Source organism: Oryctolagus cuniculus, chromosome 5 (genome assembly GCF_964237555.1).
Source record: "Oryctolagus cuniculus chromosome 5, mOryCun1.1, whole genome shotgun sequence".
Classification (NCBI taxonomy): Eukaryota; Metazoa; Chordata; class Mammalia; order Lagomorpha; family Leporidae; genus Oryctolagus; species Oryctolagus cuniculus.
In genome coordinates, this window is record NC_091436.1 from 34555915 (window position 1) to 34574386 (window position 18472).

Here is an 18472-nt window from a genome sequence, read left to right on the forward strand (position 1 = left end):
AGTAGCTTTAATTAATTGTCAGACACAGAAAAAATAGACGAGAAGATTCAGGTCTTCTGCCTTGAGAAAAAAAAAGTACCAGATTGATTGTTCAGTCATTGCACAATTAAGTATGTTTACTTCCATCAGCCCCTGACTCCCAGGTAAAACTAAATAGAGGTCTTTTCCCCAGTATATCAGAAGGAAGAAATAAAGGAAGGGGGAGGGGAGCAGGAGGAGAGAGAACATTACTTATGCAAATTGCCTCATCCTCCCTCTAAGATTGAAAGCCAATTCATAAAATATATAAAGCACACATAAGACCCCATGAAGCTATGCCTCTTTCTTTTAGTCAGCCATGTTACTGATAAACTGAAGTCACTAGCATCTAGGTTCTCGTGTTTGAAATTGAATTTCTGTCTTTAATATTACCTTAAACACCTGACGTAGGTGTTTACGATAATCTCCCTTCTAGCTTGGGCAATTTTGAAATCTTCACTGTGGTTCCCAGTATTTGACACAATTGTTTTGCCGACCTGTTTACTATGTTAGTGAAACAAACATTTTAGAAAGTGAATTGATTTTGTTGTGACCTGCCCAGTGAATCACCCTGGGTCTCCCACCCTGTGGGTTCCCAGCACTGACCCAAGGCTGTCTTTCCGCATTAATTGGGAAAGCTGTTTACACTGACTCAGATACATGTCTGAGCTGGAACTGCTTCAGGGAAGAGCTGTTAGGCAAGGTCTGTTGGTAGTTCTCTCCCAGAAATCTAAAAGGAGTGGAGGGTGTGGCCTGAGATGTTCAAACAGCTGCTTCCACAAAAGGCCTAAGCTTTTCCCAGCAAAATTCTGTGACTGCTATGTGCCCAGCTCCCAGAACTTTGGAGTTGATGCCTCAGTTGGGGATGGTCACAGAATAGACAATGGGACTGCACAGAAGCACTGGCGACTAGAGGAGCCCTGGCTGTTGTCCACCTCCTGGAAAGTTTTCCACAGTGAGTAAGAACTTGGGTCTGCATCTGTGAACTGAGGATTGGTGGAGTAAATGAATGGACACATTCACATGAATGAGCAGAAGTAGGATAAGAAGCTGGACTTGGTCCCTATTTTAGGAAAGAAGGCCCTGTCAGCTCCAGACATAACCTAGATGACAGCTGCTACTCTTAATGGCACCGTGTAGCATGATCAGGCCCCTTCAGACAGCCCACGTCAGAGGTGAAGAAGGACTTGCCTCTTGTTTACAGCACAAAGGGTCTTCAAAAGGCTCATGGCAAAAGCTGCAGGAATTTCAAAACTTTTGCGCCCAAAGAAACTTATCTTTTAGTTCTACTTTCCTTGAGCTTTCAGACTACCTCAAAGAATGGCAATTACTGATCATCTGTAGGTCTATCATGGACCAGCAATCCCACTAAAATCTCTGTTGCTCATTTTATTGCCCCTGGTTACTGCTGTTCCACCCACCCACAGCTGACCTTTTAGCCTTTTGACTGTTCATTCCAAACTCCTCCCAAATTAAAAGGCTTAGGGAAGGGCCTTGAAACCAGTTTTTCTCTTAATGAGAAGCTCTTATGAAAATGTCACCAGGAAATAGGAAGTGGGGTGTGGAGAGGGGACAAGAAGAGGTGGAAGGCAGTTCCAATGTTGCTGTTGTATTTCGGGTTGTGGCAGATTACCTTCTCTGCAGACGCCAGGTTAAAAGCAAACAGAAGAGGTAAAGGATAACCTCTCCATTTGCCTTCTTCATTCAACCTGGAGGTCAGCCAGTGTTTTCCCGAACCCTCCAAACCTGGTGATAGGGGTGTGGGTGGTGGATAAAGTAGAATACAAACAGTAAGCCATGGATCTCGCTGTATGACTAATGAATAACAAAACCACATTGAAGAGGCATGGGGAAGAAAAGAACAAGTTGAAGAGGAATTTGTCTACCTACTAAAATGTTGTTGGGGCCGCTCTTGTAGGATAGTGGGTGCAGTCTCTGCTTAGGACACAGGCATCCCAAATCAGAGCGCTAGTTCAAGTCCTGGATGTTCCAATTCTGATCCAGCTCCCTGCTAATACACTTCGGAAAGCAGCGGAAGATGGCCCAAGTACTCAAACCATAACCTGCTACCTCCCATTGTGCATAAGCAGGAAACTGGATCAGAAGCAGAGCTGAGACTTGATGGAACAGGAAGTGGGAAATCCCAGTAATAGCCTAGGAGAGATCCTGTTCCTGAGACATCAAATCCAGGAGCCGTGTTCGTAGTACTGCAAACTTCCTTTACTGTACTTCAGATCTCACAGAACAGACACCAGTTCAGACACTACCACTTCATTTTAGGGCACACTCTGAATCTGTAAAACTTCTTTAGAAGGGGAAAGGCCTATTATGGAAGAAGAACAAACCTTAACTTTTAAGCTGTTTTTGCATTAAGAAATGCTAAAAATGGGCCGGCGCCGCGGCTCACTAGGCTAATCCTCCGCCTAGCGGCGCCGGCACACCGGGTTCTAGTCCCGGTTGGGGCACCGGATTCTGTCCCGGTTGCCCCTCTTCCAGGCCAGCTCTCTGCTGTGGCCAGGGAGTGCAGTGGAGGATGGCCCAGGTGCTTGGGCCCTGCACCCCATGGGAGACCAGGAAAAGCACCTGGCTCCTGCCATCGGATCAGCGCGGTGCGCCGGCCGCAGCGCACCAGCCGCGGCGGCCATTGGAGGGTGAACCAACGGCAAAGGAAGACCTTTCTCTCTGTCTCTCTCTCTCACTGTCCACTCTGCCTGTCAAAAAAAAAAATATTAAAAAAAAAAAAAGAAATGCTAAAAATGAAAAGCACAGCTATGTCCGAGGTTCCTCACACAGCCTGATTAAGAAAGTTACAAGCACGCAAGTGACTTTCTCCAGGGAACTTTCCCATCCATTAGTCACTTGCATGTCTTCAATGAGAGATTAGTCAAACAACAGGGCTTGAGGCCCCGGGGCGTGAGTCACTCCCCCTTCAGCCCAGGGAAGTCTCTGAGGGTTACTGACAGGCTGTCCACTCCTCCATTTCCAAAGACGGATTTATTTATGCAAGAAAGGAAGGAGGATGACCTCACATCAAACTGAGCCCCGACTTGGAGAATTAACAGGTGTCCTGGAGCTAGGCTGACAGGACCTGTGGTGGCAGCTGCTCTCCACAACAGAGCACTAGGATCTTGGACAGAGGATTTTCCTGTTAGCCTCTTACCACAGTCTGTGACAAACATGCCACTACTCTATTTAGTCTTCTTGCCCCATAACTTCTCCCTCCAGCTCCTTAGCAGCAGCAAAACACCTCAAAGGCTTAAATAACCCTTCAAAGTGCTTGCTCCCTTGCCTGATTGTGATAAAGCTATCTGGGAGGTTGACAACAGGAATACAATGAGAATTCAGAAGTTAGGACCCTCCCTAAATTACAGGGTAAAAGACCTAGCCAGGAGCCAAAAAAAAAAAAAAAAAAAAAAAAAAAATGTGTTCTGCCCTGTATGATCTCAAAGGTTTAGACTAAGGAAGAGCCTTACTATTTATGAAGTTTACATCTAGTACAGACTGTTGGACTACAGAAGTTGAAGTTTATTGAAGAATTTCTTTCAATGGAAAAAAAATTGAGATTTATTAAGCCCTGAATCATTCCTAAACTTAAAAATCTAGAGGCCAGCGCCGTGGCTCACTAGGCTAATCCTCTGCCTGTGGCGCCAGCACCCTGGGTTCTAGTCCTGGTTGGGGCGCCAGATTCTGTCCCGGTTGCTCCTCTTCCAGGCCAGCCCTCTGCTGTGGCCAGGGAGTGCAGTGGAGGATGGCCCAGGTGCTTGGGCCCTGCACCCCATGGGAGACCAGGAGGAAGCACCTGGCTCCTGCCTTCGGATCAGCGTGGTGTACCGACTGTAGCAGCCATTTGGGGTGAACCAATGGGAAGAAGACCTTTCTCTCTGTCTCTCTCTCTCTCACTGTCAAAAAAAAAAATTTAGATTTCATTCATCCAACAAATAATGTGTATGATGTTCCAGGCTCTGTCTAGTTGCTGGGAAAACAGAAAGAAACAACAAAGAGGGGCCTGGCTGTCAACAAACTTATAAATGGGAAGAGGAGAAATAAACAAAATGAGCAAATCCTTTGGTGCAACACAGCTTGGGGGAGGGAGCAAAGAGCATGAAGACAGAAGTTTTGAGGCCTGGGGTGTGGGGAGTGGCAAAGAGAGGACCCTGCAGACACTCACATCAGAACTGGGTCTAAAGGAGACACAATGGTCATCAGGCAGCCTTTAGAGGCAGGAAGGACAAGGGGTGGGAGTGCAGGGGAGCTATTTTGGAAGCAAAGAAGAGCAGATGCAAAGTAATGGAGGCATGAAACAAACAGTATCTCGTCCTCCAAAACGCAAAGTCAGTGTTGGCAAGTTGTAGAGATAGGCAACTAGAGACAAGGGGACGCCTGGGGTGATGGGCGCGAAGGCAGCTGGAAGAGCTGAGCTGCCAGGGCCACCTGCACCACGCCCACTCACACCCTGCCCTGACCCAGCAGGCAGTGGGAGGCAGAAGAGGCATAGCTCTGGGTGAAAGCAAACTGAGACAAACTCTGGTGACAGTGTGTAGTTTATACAGCCTGGCTAAAAATGCTTCTCATCAGTATATTTTGAATCTTCTAAATTATGAATCTTCTAAATTAGCTTGTCTTTTCTTCTGATCTTTCATTCTCCATGTCAATGGCTAATGATGATGCCTTGTATTCGCCAAACCTAACTGGGAGCAGTGACACGGAGTCTGTGTATCTGTGTGTGTGTGTGTGTTGGTGTGTTTGTGTGGAGAGGAGAGAGAGGAGGAAGTAGTTAGACTCTTTCCCAAGTCCTCCCCTCCTTTTCTCTTTAAAGATTTATTTTATTTATTTGAAAGACAGAGTTACATAGAGAGGTAGAGCCAGAGAGAGAGAGAGAGAGGTCTTCCATCAACTGGTTCACTTCCCAATTGGTCTCAGTAGCTGGAGCTGTGCTGATCCAAAGCCAGGAGCCAGGAGATTCTTCTTGGGAACAGAGGTCCAAGTACTTGGGCCATCTTCCAGTGCTTTCCCAGGCCGGAGAGCTGGATTGGAAGTGGAGCAGCCAGGACTTGAACCGGCCCCCATATGGGATGCGGGTGCTGCAGGCTGGGGCTTTAACCCACTGCGCCACAGTACTGCCCCTCCCTTATTTTTTTTAAAGATTTATTTATTTATTTGAAAGGCAGAATTACAGAGAGGCAGAGGCAGAAAGAGAGAGAGAGAGAGAGAGAGAGAGAGAGATCTTCCATCCGCGGGTTCACTCCCCAAATGGCCGTAATGGCCAGAGCTGGGCCAATCTGAAGCCAGGAGCTAGAAGCTTCTGCATCTCCCAAGCAGGTGCAGGGGCCCAACCACTTGGGTCATCTTCTACTGCTTTCCCAGACCATAGCAGAGAGCTGGATCGGAAGTGGGATGGCCGGGACTTGAACCGGTGCCCATATGGAATGCTGGCACTGCAGAACAGGGCTTTAACCCAGTGTGCCACAGTGCCAGCCCCCAAATCCCCTTTTTATCTACTTCTACAACTATCCCAAATAAATATTCTGTCCAAGTAGATATTGGTCTTGCTCTGCAAGGGCTCTGAGCTCCGTTCTGACCTCCTGTAGCTCTCAGTGCCTTCAAGCAAGTCCTGAAGGAAGCATGTGCTGAATATCAGCAAATGATTCCCAAGACCCATAGAAGCGTGTAAGGTTCTTTGAGATCTTAGCAGTCTCACAGTGCATTATTGTTAGGAACTAGTGTGGAATCTCTCTTCAGCTCCCCAGTCCTCTGCAGCCAACGGGAGAGGCACCTGCAGGTGGGAAGTCAGCACTACTCAGTGATTACTACCATTGCTCCTGAACCCAACAGCAGATGCATTAGCCAATGGCTGGATTCTCAGCTGAGATTTCCAAGAACTTTTTCAGGTGTTTGCTGCCAATTGTCATATTCTAGCTGAAAAGTCAAAAGTCTGTGGCAGCCCTGTAAAACACACTGTTGATGATCACCTACACAAGCAGGACAAATTTCCTGTAGTGCTTTCAAAACATAAAATGGATAGCTACTCAGAAATACCTCCCTTTGTTTTAGAGATCTTAAATAACTTTGGTGCAATACAAGACTACTGCAGAAACTTGGCAAGAAAATGGAATTAAAGGTAAGTTTATTTGGGTGCCAACTTTTTAAAAAAATCAGTGCATAGTTTTTTCATAATATGAATTTTACATAAATTTCTTTAGGACCCCCTCATATGGTTACTTCTACTTACTTTGAGACTGAATTCCCCATGCCTATACTTCCTCCCTCCCTCCCTCCCTCCCTTCCTTCCTTCCTTCTCTTTCTTTCTCTCTTTCCCTCATTTTTATTTACTATTCTAAGTTTTCTTTTCTGCTTAACTATAACCAAGTGGTGGATTGTTAATAACAAATTCAAGCTATTTTCCTTTTTGAAAAATAGTATTAACAATTGGGCAAGGTGAACATACCTGCTGCCTTTTCCTCATCTCACTCAGAAGGCTGCCAAATATAGTAAATAAAAATAGTGGAACCGAGTTAAATTGAATTTCAGATAATCAACAACTAATATTTTAATAAAAGTACATCCCATGTAATATACTGACACTAAAAGTGTTCTTTTGATCTGAAATTCAAATTCTACTGGGGCTTTTGCATTTTATTTGCCAATTCCTTCAAAGAACCTTTCTTCTTACTACATGACACTTTGGTTAGGATACCTGACATGGGGGAAAAACTCAAATGCCTCTATATGGAATGAAATAAGACATATCATTTCATCTGATAAAAAATAGTTTTATATCAGTGTTATTATACAGCCATCCAAAAAGACATTTTGTGAGGAGTGTACACTGATATGATAAAACACCATCATATGTTACATAGAAAAAGCAGGACACACAGTTACACAACAGTAGTCAGCTTTTAGAGAATGCAAACTATGTAACAGGCATGTTCTAACTATTCTTTGTATTAACCTGTTTGATACTCACAATGCCATGCGACAGGTACAAATTATTAGTCAGTGTGTAAAGATGCAAAAATTAAAGCCTCCTAAAGGTTAGCACGCCCATTAACCACATATCCATACACATACACAACATGTTACTATAATGCAAGATAGAGGAGGAGAAAAGACCAGGAGAAAATGCGGTCGGCTGTAACACTGATTGTTTTGGAATTGTTTTAAGAATACAATGATTTCCAAACCCTCCCTGCATTTTCTACACTTCCCCTAAGAGCATATATGTTGCTTTGCAGATAAAACAGTAATACAATTTAAGTGAAAATGTACATCTAACTGGAAAAATTCCACTCTCACGTTTTAGTGCCCTCGATACCTGCACGCACTATGAAGTTAGTTTCAGGACTTATGTCATTCTCCCGAGTCTTCACTGGGCAGACCCAGGTCCTGTCTCCTTTGTAATCAAGCAGCTAATTCAGTCCTGTGATCCCAACAGTCACTACACTTTTTCAAGTTCTTTCAAACAAGACCTGCCTGCGGAGGATGAAGTTGGAGACGTGTCAGCAGGAAAGCAAAAGAAATGGAGTTCCTGGGGCCCTTTGCAGGCATTCCATTAGCTAGAGCAGTGCTGGCTTTCCAACCAGCAAAGAAAAGCACAAGCAATTTGCCCAGGCCTCCAGGTCATCCCCTCGGCATCCTCCGAAGAACAAGTCAGACTCGGGAGAAACACAGACTCCTCCAAGGTGAGCTCATTATGTTGGTGTTGGCGTGCGTAGGGAGCAGGTTTGTCAGCCGTGTGTCAGGAAAAGGGCCTTGGAAGAAAATGGAGAGGGCTCCAAGCTGAAATGATTTCAGTGGTACCTATGGCATCACTAATAAGAGTTATTTTCATAGGAGACTGGCACTAGCAAAATATAAGCTTCTGGCTTTTACTTTAAAGGAAAGACGCCAGCTTCTAAGCTCATCCCATAATTGCTTCCTACGTAAGAGCAGAGGTGGTTGGTCCAGAGAACAAGCCAGAACAGGGGTGTGGAAGCCAACCCTTCTCTGCTCCTGAGGGCAAGTTCACTGGGAGGTGCGGTCCAGAGCCAGCCAGTGGATGTGGGAGATTGGATTTGAGCTCCAAAGTAAGTTGTCTTCTTCCCTTTGCAAATAGCCACCGGGTAGCTCTCTGAGAGATGCTGTGGCGATGCCTCAGCCTAGAACAAGACTGAGTCACGATCTGTACAACTCAGTGGTGCTGCCAGCCCGCCTCTGCTCTTCCTCACGGTTTTTGTTTGCTCGGGATGATAATTAGTTGTTGGCACTATGCATGTGTGTTCTCTGGGGAAAAAATGTGGGCACCTGTTATTTCTGAAAAGAGTGTTCAATGCATCCCATTGAGGTCAGATCACCACTCAGAGTCCACATGCTGGCTAGCGTGTGGTCACCTAACCCACAGCTCCCCTGCCCTCACGCTATGTTTGCTCCAGTCCAAGAAAAGGGAGCATACTTTTCAGCTCCTACCTCCTGCCTTCCATGAGTTAACAGACAGCAGCACTCTTCAGAAAGCAAGTGGGAGTTTCAGACTAAGCAAAACAGGAAGATGATCACCAATGGTTTCCAACCTGGGCTATCCTTTAGGCTCTCCTGGAAACCTTTGTGAAAAACAGATGCCTGGGCCCTACCCCCAGCAGTGGCTTAGCTGCCGTGGTCATTGGTCTCTCTAAGTTTCCCAAAGGACTTCTAATGGTCAACCAATGTTGACAACCACTGATCTTGCCCATTAAGGTCTTTCCAATGAAACTGGGGCCCAGAGAGGCTGACAGACTATCCCACGGTCACACAGCTTGCTAGCATGCCCTTCTTTGGACAGCTGTTCTCCTGACTATGAAATCCTTGAGTAGCTGAACTAGGCTGTGGACATTTAAATCCACTATGCCCTCTGTAATCAATTCCTGATGAGGACAGAAGGCAAGGACCAGAACCTCTTCCATGCTTTGTTCCATAGCCTCTCATGAGAACCATGGTTTTCAATATAAACTTACTGTGAACTTTTTTTAAAAAGATTTATTTATTTATTTATTTGAAAGGCAGAATTAGAGAGAGGGATAGGCAGAGAAACAGAGGGCTTCCATCTGCTGGTTCACTCCCTAAATTGTTAGAATGGCCAGAGATGGGCCAGGTCTAAGCCAGGAGCCTGGAGCTCCACCTGGGTCTCCTACATGGGTGGCAGGACCATCTTCTTGGACCATCTTCAGCTGCCTTCCCAGGTGCATTAGCAGGGAGCTAGATCAGAAGCAGCTGGGACTTAAACCAGTGCACATATGGGATGTCAACATCCCAGGTGGTGGCTGAACCCACTGTACCACTATGCCAGCCCCTGCAGTGAAGTCTTTAGCCCCCCAAATCATTAGCTATGATTCCTCAAACTTATGACCTGTTCATTTCTGGAAAAATTCAACGAGTCAGATTGCCTCCAAATTCCAAGTCAGATGACTTTACCTTGATTGATCCAGCTATTTTAAACTAAGTGCTTGACTTTGTTCAATACCTCATGAAGCTTTCATTTTGTAGAATCTCATTTATTTCCCTAGTTAAACTTGACACTTTCAAATTAATAAGCTGCTCTAAATGGCAATTTTCCTTCAGTATCAAGACTCCAGAGTGAAAGAAAGAGTTATGGGACATGTGTGCTGTGATTAAAGAGAAGTAGGCCTGGAGCTTAGGGTGTTGCCAAGGCCGTGGCTCAGAGTTCTGGAGGGCTCCATGGATTAGGCGGCTCTATCATTGCCACAGAGAATCTTTCATTTGCTGGTCCAGCCAGTGTGGTGTGGTGTAGGGTCTCAAAACTAGGCCCTTAAAGGAGTGGGGAACTTTTTTTTTTCTTTTTTCTTTTTTTTTTTTTTTTTTTTTTTACCAAAGGTCACTTGGGTATTTATAACATCATTTGCAGGACACACAAAATTAACAACTTAAAAGTTAGCCTGCTATAGATTGATTGCATTTTGAGTCCTGCCTGTGGTTACTTCGCAAGGTGAGACCAGTGATTTCACTGGCCTTCTACGGCCCTTGGGCCAGAGATTCCCCGGTCCCAGAACATGGCAGCAGTGTCCATGGCCCTCACCCTGACTATATCAGTGCATGCCAACCACCCTTCCAAATGCCTGTGTATCCACATCTGCATTCCCTTGCTTGAGGATTTATTTTCTCTGGACCACAAAGCCCACTTTGTCCAATCACATGGCAGACTTAAGTATCAACTCTTCCTGGGTCTGACTGTGGCCTTCAACCCCACACACAGTAATTGGGCTTTCTAGCTCCCATCCTCCTCAGGTGCAAGAACTCTAAGATAAGGCGTGTGTTGAGTTCTTTCCAAAGATTAAGCCCCAGTGCCTTTTACTAGGGCTTTCCTTCCCTGTCTCCTTCCCCACTTCCTTGCTGGTGCTTCCTACCCTTACTGCATATAACTGAAACTTTGTGTCATGATCGGCTTCTGGAGAAACCCAAGGAAGACACAGAGATCTAGTGAACCTGTAACCCTCTGATGTTAGAAGAGCTATGAACCTCTAACTATGGCTGTCCTCAAATGTAAAATAAGGAAGAGATTCCGCTATCCCACTGGATGGCTTCCTTGCAGCAGGCAAAGGGCTGCCTCCTGTAGCTCTGAGGGCCTTCCCTGACAGGCCTCCTCTCTTTCCTTGCCCTCATCTCGAAGCACAAGGCTTCTCCAAAAGCCCTTTGATGTCTTGTTACATGCCTCATGCTCACTTGCCCGGGGGACTCCTGTGCATTCCATCCCTCTGTGTGGAACGTTTCTTCTTCCTTCTGATTGCTTGACTTCCTCTTAGACATCCTCCAGCTCTCAGCTTAAATGTTGTTTCCTGTAGGTAAGCCTTGTCTGATGTCCAATGTGGATTATACTATAGATGTATGCTCCATATAAAGGCATTCTGACCATGATATTCGGTGTACTTGATGGAAATTCCCATCTGATTCCCAAGTCCACATCACTCCCCAACCAACATCATCACCGGTCTTTACACTGCTTGAGAACAGCAATAGTTTTCTTGCTCTCAACTGATATCCAGCCCAGTGCCAACGATAGTAGGTACTTAATAAATATTTGTTGGATATAATGAATGCTCCTTATTCAACATCCAAGTTGATGAATAATAGAATTTGGGAATAAACACTACCAGGAAGCGTTATGTTACTTATTCCTATGATGAGATATGGGTATCCTCCCGCCCCCAACTTTTTTGTTTGAAGCCCAAGGAGACAGGTGGACATAAAGCTGAGAGCAGCTTCATCACTTCAGCTTAGTGTAGGCTATTGGCATTTTTAATATGAAAATTTTAAGAGTTGGACAGCATCGTGTTGTTGTAATCCAGTCCTGAACTCATAAAAATGTGAATGTGAAATTTGTCAGTTTTACATTATTGCAACAAAATACCCAAGAAAGGCTACTTGTGGAGAAAAGGAAGTCTATTTAGCTCAGTTTTCATGGCTCAAGGGCATGGTGCTGGTCTGAGCTCAGCTCTGATAAGGGCATCATGGAAGATGGCAATGGAGAGGAGGCAAAGGGAAGTACAGGGTCACATCTCAAACAGGAAGCCAGAAAAGGACTGACTGGGTGAAGCCAGGCTCAGAATTTTTGTGGCAATCCTCCCATGAGATCTAGCTAGAGTATCACACAAAGCACCTTAAGCCCTTTTGACCCAAAAGGGCTTGTGTCCCCAGCTGACCCAAGCAGTTCCTGCTAGGCCCTTCATCTTAAAGCTTCCCGATACTGCAACCCCAATGACCAAGTTCTCTACATAGATACTTGGGGAGAAACCACCTTTAACCCATAGCAATAGCCACAATGTCATGTGAGCACTGGAGGCAGAACAATGCAACTTTGCGAGGCGTTGACTTTTCTGGTGTACCTTTCCATGTAGGGGCCTGGTGGGCTTTATCTCAACAATCCCCAGGTCCTCCAGGAGTAGAGCTGTGAAAGAACCGCTTCCCCCTTTTGCAAGCACGTCCTAGAGAGGAACGTGGTGGAGGCTTCTGGTGTCCATCTCTGCCTACCTCTCTCTAACCTCGTCTTCCTCCATATTCTGCTCCATACTTTCTTCTTCTATTCATTTGCAGGCACAATGGTGTTTCACATCCTTGTGAATAGTCTCTGCTATGCACTCCACCACAGAACTCTTCCCCACCCTTCCGTCAATTTTGACTGCCAACTCCTATTCATCTTCAGGGTAGCCCTCCGAACTCCCATGTTGGAAGTGCCTCTCTGGTTCCCACTACTCCCTACTTTTTGCTACAGCCAAATATTTATGAATTGGAAATATCTGTTTACTAATGTCCCACCTACTCCACATCAAACTGCATTGTAGGCTTTCTATGGACAGGCTTCATGTCGTATTCACAATTAGCTCCTAGATGTCAAGCACAATGCCTACAATCAATAAAATATTTGCTCATACACTAAGCAGTATGGTTATTTTTGTGTGTAATGGAGTCCTCCCTTGATAACCAGCAGGCACACTTAAATATGCTTGCTTTATTACCAGTTTATAATTTCAGAGCTTTTTGCCATTCCCTTTGTTTTAAGTGCATTTAATAAGGTCGTACAGATTGGAAAAAAGGAAATGTGTTGGCTTTTAAAAAAAAATTCCTGTGACCTGCACAAGCCTCTTGTTTGGGGTGCTGCTAGCGTAGACAATGGCCCTGGTGTGAACGCCCTGGTGAAGGGAAAGCGTTCCAGGAATCACACTACAAATCACAACTTACTCCTCACTTCCGCTCCTAGGCAAAAGTGTAGCCAATAAGAAGTCCTTGTTCTATTTTCATCAAACTGGATAAGAGTAGTCCTTTGTTAAGATGAATGAAATATGAACTTAAACACTGGAATTCACTTCCACAGGAGGGGTGATCCAAGAAGCCTGGCTTCAGCTCCATCCTGGCGCCTGTCTACGAGCACCCAAGGCCACCGTGTCCCCACCCAGGCCAGGAAAGGGCAGGGCGGCCAGCATGAGCACCAGAGCCTGTGGCAGGATGTCCAGCCCATTTGCGGCTCAGCCACAGCCACAGGGGATGGGAGGCCGGTCCATCACTGCGCCTGCCCCAGGCTTTCAGCTCAGCTGGAGGTCTCCCAAGGTTGGGTTTCTGGGACTCCGCCTGGGACCTGGCAAAATCCCCACACCCCCTGTAACTCATAATAGCTACTGTTTAGTGAGCTGTTCTCAGACAATGTGCTGCATGTTTGCATAATACCCACCCTCCTTATAACGGTAATATAACTAAAATAATTTTGAAAGGATTTTCCCAAGGAGGGGTGCATAGCTGTCTGGACTAACACCTGGGAGATCTGACTCTGTATCTTCACTCATCATGAGACAATATATTTAAGTTAGGATAATTGTAGCTTGTATGTGTTTTCATACATCAACTCATTTTATCCCCCACAGATGATCTTAAGAACAAGCCGTCCTTCTATTGATGAGGAAATGGAAGAAAGGTTTGGTGTAGAATAGAGAGATGTCCCACCAGTAACCATGCACTGGGTTAGGGACAGAAGCCTACCTCCTGGCATTTGATTTGGAAATTAATCTAACTCATCCCTAATATATTCATGCACGTGCATGCAGACACACACACACACACACACACACACATGCACACGTGCGCAAACACTTCACTCCTGGGGAGAAAGGGAACAGGTGGAAAGAGAGTTGATAGTTAAGGAGGCTGGATCATGACAATGTGAGTTTTAATTTCTCAATTCTCTGTCCACTTATTGGCATTTGTCAAGTCATCCATTGCATAAGCCAACTCTTCTATCCCAATCTTGAATTCCCATGTTGATCATTGTCGCTACATGGTAATCTCTATAAATTCAAGACATATGTGTGATAGTGATCCCTTGGGGGCAACTGAAAAGAATAAGATTGTCTGATTTGGCTAAAAGAATGAAGGTGGTTAATGAAAATGTGCCTGTGTGGGATCTTAAATGTTTATATGTGCTTGAGCATAGTATCTGCCCTCATAGGCCAGACTCTACTCTAATCAATAGTGGCACTTTTATGCACTTAAGAACTATTTATACACACATAAAAAAAACTCACAGTTGCCAATTCTAAATGTATTAGATGCTATTTCCTAGACCTGTTCTTTTCTATGTATCTATCAAAGATAGATGATATCAAAGGTAGATATCAAAGATAGATAAAGATATCAAAGATGGTGTGACCCTCAGAGTCTTCACTTGAGGATTATCCAGTGAATTCTGTTGGGCCCTTCTTTGATCAGTGGTCCTGTATGACATCCCTCCCCCTCATAAGATGTCGTCTGTTGGAGGAGATAGGATATGGACCTACAGGCCTTGAGCATCCAAAGACTGTGAACAACCCACAGACAATGAGTAGTAAGAGTAGGTCTTCATTTAAAGGCTGTTAGTGAGTGGTGTTGGGGTTGGGAGGGAAGGGAGTTCTTCTGAGACAACATCCTGTGCCAAACCTGCTTCCACTCAGCTCCCTGGTCCTCAAGGTGGAAACTTCCTCTTTTCCCCCAACCAGGCTCCTGCTTTTCCCACTGTAGTTCCAGAAGCCCATCAGCCCTCCCTTCTCCCTTTCCCAAACTTGGCTTGATTTTAAAAATAAGGTAAAAGTGGTGCTCCGTATAACTTAAAGGCTCCCATAGAATGGTGTTTTCCATGAACCTTTGTTTCTCCTTCCATGTGACTACAGGAGGAGAAATGGCTATAGGGAAAAGCACACTTAAAAACTGCACAAAGTGATATTTCAAAATATAACTCTTCCCCTTGCTTAATGAGATCCTCCTCATCCTTTTCTCTAAGACTCACTTCTTCCTTGAGGCCTGCTTACTCTATTCCAGAATTTAGCAGTCATTCCTCCCTCAAATTCACACTATCTATACCATTCATTTGTCTCCGTGTAACTAATCACACTGTCTTACTATAGTTTTGTTTTGCTGGCTTTTAGTGTATTTGCAACTCAGGTTTTGTCTTGTCTTTCAACTATATTATCAATGCCTTCAGAACTAAGAAAATCCCAAAAAAACACTTTGCATGCTACTGTGTCTTACATACAGCAAAAAATCTACTGGTAAGCCAATGGATTCTCATTCTGGAAGCATCTCTGAGGTATACTTGACTAAGACAAAAAGGAAGCCAGCCAACATGGAACATATGCTTGTTAATTTTATGAGTCAACACGACTGGGCCTCACGGTGCCCAGATATTTAGTCAAACATTGAGTACTCTGAGTACCTGTGAGGGTGTTTCTGTGCCCTCGCTAATGTGGGTAGACTTCATTCAGTCGACCAAAGTTCTGAATACAAAAAACACTCTTGTGAATGACACAGAATTTTCTCCTGTCCACCTACATTCAAGCTCAAGCTGAAACAGGCCCTTCCTGGGTCTTGAACATGCTGGCATTTGGATTCCAGCTACACCATCAGCTCCTCGAGGTCTTGAACTTGCCAACTACACATCTTGGGACTTGTGAGCCTCTCTAAGTGGGTGAGCCAATTCCTTGCAATAAATCTTTACCTATTTCTTTAGCTATGTCTATATTTATCTCCTGTTGCTACTGTTTCTCTAGAGAATCTTGACTAACATAGACTAATGTCCCAAAGCTTTGTATTTGGGGAAACCTCCTGTCCTGAGTACTATGGTTCAAGGTCCTGACACAGATGCAAGGTAGGAATCATGCAACCTGAAAAAACGGGCAAATGTTAGAAGGGAGTTTCTATTGGTGACAAGGATGATGATAAACACGTAGCTATTAACTGTGTTCTGGATACTGTTCTAAATCATTAACATCTATGAGCTGTAAATGTAAATCCTTTACATGTATGAGTTGATTTAATCTGTACAATAGTCTCTATGATCTATCTATATTTATATAAGTAACATTAATGTATACCAGAACGTAATGTATTCATTATGAAAGAACAATAACAATTACAAGAGATTAACTTTCCAAGTAAGAGTCATTTTCCTATTAAGACTTAATACTTACACTGGGGAAATAGCATATGGAGTGATATTAAGGGTGTTTGCATTTTTTAAGTGCTGTAAAGCTCTCTATTACCAGGGAAAAGAAATTCCACTCAATTAGATCATGAAACTGAGTATTACACAGTTTGAGTCCCAAGATTAGAAAGGCTTGAAGAGATTGAATACAGGTGAAAACTAATTGAAGATGTGCTGTGATATATATTAAGACTGGAGCTGTGTCTGTTACAAGCAGTCACGGTATCTCTCTTCCATTGTTCCTTCATGTGGTCTCCCTGAATAGTACAACTCATTTCCAGTAGAAATGAATCTTACGTGTCGAAGTCATTTGTGGTGAGCTGAGTCTGAAGAATTTTGGTCCCTAAGTAACACACAATCTAATTGTCTGCTGTTGCACTGTGTTTAGGGAAAGTAGAAATTCAATTCCTGAGCTGCCACAAGCCATTGGAGAGACAGCAGGCTGAATTTGTCATGGTACAAAAAATTAAAACAAAATATTCTCCAATGCTGGCATATTTTTTAATAAATGTTGCTAATGTATATGATTTTTTCCAGGAAATTTGAGTTCTTGGAGTTTAAGAATTCAGTAGAATAAGGAAAAGTTGAAGGAAACATCATAAAATTCTCAGCTTGGTTTGGTCATGAATTTCTTTTTAATGCAAAAACTATATATATGATAATTCCCAGGTGAATCATTTTATTATTTACTCAAAAACTAGTAATAACATTATGGTTAATTTTTCTGTTTCATTTTCCAAATGAGGACTTGCTTACTGGATCATTGGATAAAACCATGAAGCTCTCATTAGGACAATGTCAAATACCCTACAACCCTTATGAGCCCTTTTGCTATCACTGCCACACATTGTACCCCAGTATATTCACCCTGCTTGTTCCCAGGAGGACCAGATGATAGAGTATAAATAGAGCAGCATGTAATTGATGTCTAAAATAGGAATTGAATGAATACTGATTGGTGTTACAGTCTCAAATGTTACATTTGGCAACAGTTATCAATAACTGTCACCCCTTTTAAACTAAATTTAGCACTTTCGTATTGTAGAATATATGTAAAATAATAGGAATCTCCATTATACCGAAAAGAGTTCTTTACGTGTATACCTCTCTGAATTTTTCCATGACACTTCAAGTGCAATAAATGTCACTGTCTGTGGGACATGCAGCCACCAGCTGCCTATACACACACACAGAGAGAGAGAGAGAGAGAGAGAGAGAGAGAGAGAGAGATTGAATAAGCTTCCAGGCCTGGGAGACACCCTGATCCAGGCTATATCACACAGCAAAGCTGTGCACCCACCACTGCCTCTGGGCCTGGACTTGAGAAAGCACAGCCTATTTGAAATTGGCTCCCAGAGCGTAACAAATGCTTTCTTTTCACTCTCATTTTGGTGGGGAACTTGAAAGAAAAAGCTGCTATACATCCCCTCCGGCAACAGGAAGCCTGGAAGAGATCTCAGAAGGAAAGACTCAGCCCACAGACATCTTAAGGAGAGTTTCAAAAATTGGGAAACTTTACATAGATGGAAGATTTTTGTAGCTTCTCTTGAGAGGTCAGAGGATCAAGCTTCACTGGACTGACATTCCCAGGTGGCAGTAGTTGGTGGTAGCTTAGTAGTGGCTGCTCTTCTCAGGGGGCCCCACTCACCACAGGCCCTTACAAGTCCCAGATTTCTCCCTCTTTCCTTTGCCCATCTGGTCCTTAACAAGGTGGAAGTTATTACCCAACCTAAAAACAATAGCAGTGGGAATGTGGTGTCTGTGACAGTGAGGAAAATCCTCAAACGTATCAATTATTTTGTCATGAAATTGTAAGTAACCTGAGATCCTACAATACTAGTATATTTGCACTCACAACTGTTCTCCCTCTCAATTTCATATTTCAGTAAGCAAATAGTGCATAAAACCTATCATGGGTAAGGCACTGTTTCCAAATTCATGAGTTAACTCATTTTGATCTTCATAATAATCCTATGAGCTGGGGACTGTCTTCACCTCATTTTTCAGATGAGAAAACTAAGGCACAGAGGTTAAGTAACTTGCCAAGATCACATTGCTGGTTGGCAGCACAGCCAAGAATTGAACCTGGCTGACCTCACTCGAGTCTTGACTTTCAGCTGCAATCATATGCTTCAATGTACCACATACACTTGGTTAAAAATTCAGTTCTTCAAAATGTCTCTCCATGTCTATCAATGGTACCCTGAATCCCCATTGCTGAACTGGTTTTGCCTCCTCCAAGTTCCAGTGCTTACTGCCACCATAACACCCATCATACCAGCTGAACTTCCTATCTAGTGTCTAAAGCAAGAAGAGTATCTTATTCCCTGTCATGCAGTTCATAGCAGACATCCAATAAGTGTTTGTTGAATGAAAAAATAAAATATATGCCTTTTAATTTTTGTATTTCTACCCTCTTGTACCAAATTGAAATCATGTCAAAATTGGACCAATAAAAGCCTACTAAATGGTCTCATTGCCTCTGGA

The 18472-nt window shown here is 43.9% G+C and overlaps 1 long non-coding RNA gene across 1 annotated transcript; it reads left to right on the forward strand.

Annotated features, from left to right (window-relative positions):
* The first annotated feature begins 777 nt into the window (after positions 1-777).
* LOC108177476 (uncharacterized) lies at positions 778-18472 on the forward strand. Its single transcript, XR_007922822.2, has 4 exons — positions 778-973; positions 6070-6136; positions 7454-7700; positions 12854-18472. It is a non-coding gene; the product is annotated as an uncharacterized lncRNA (long non-coding RNA).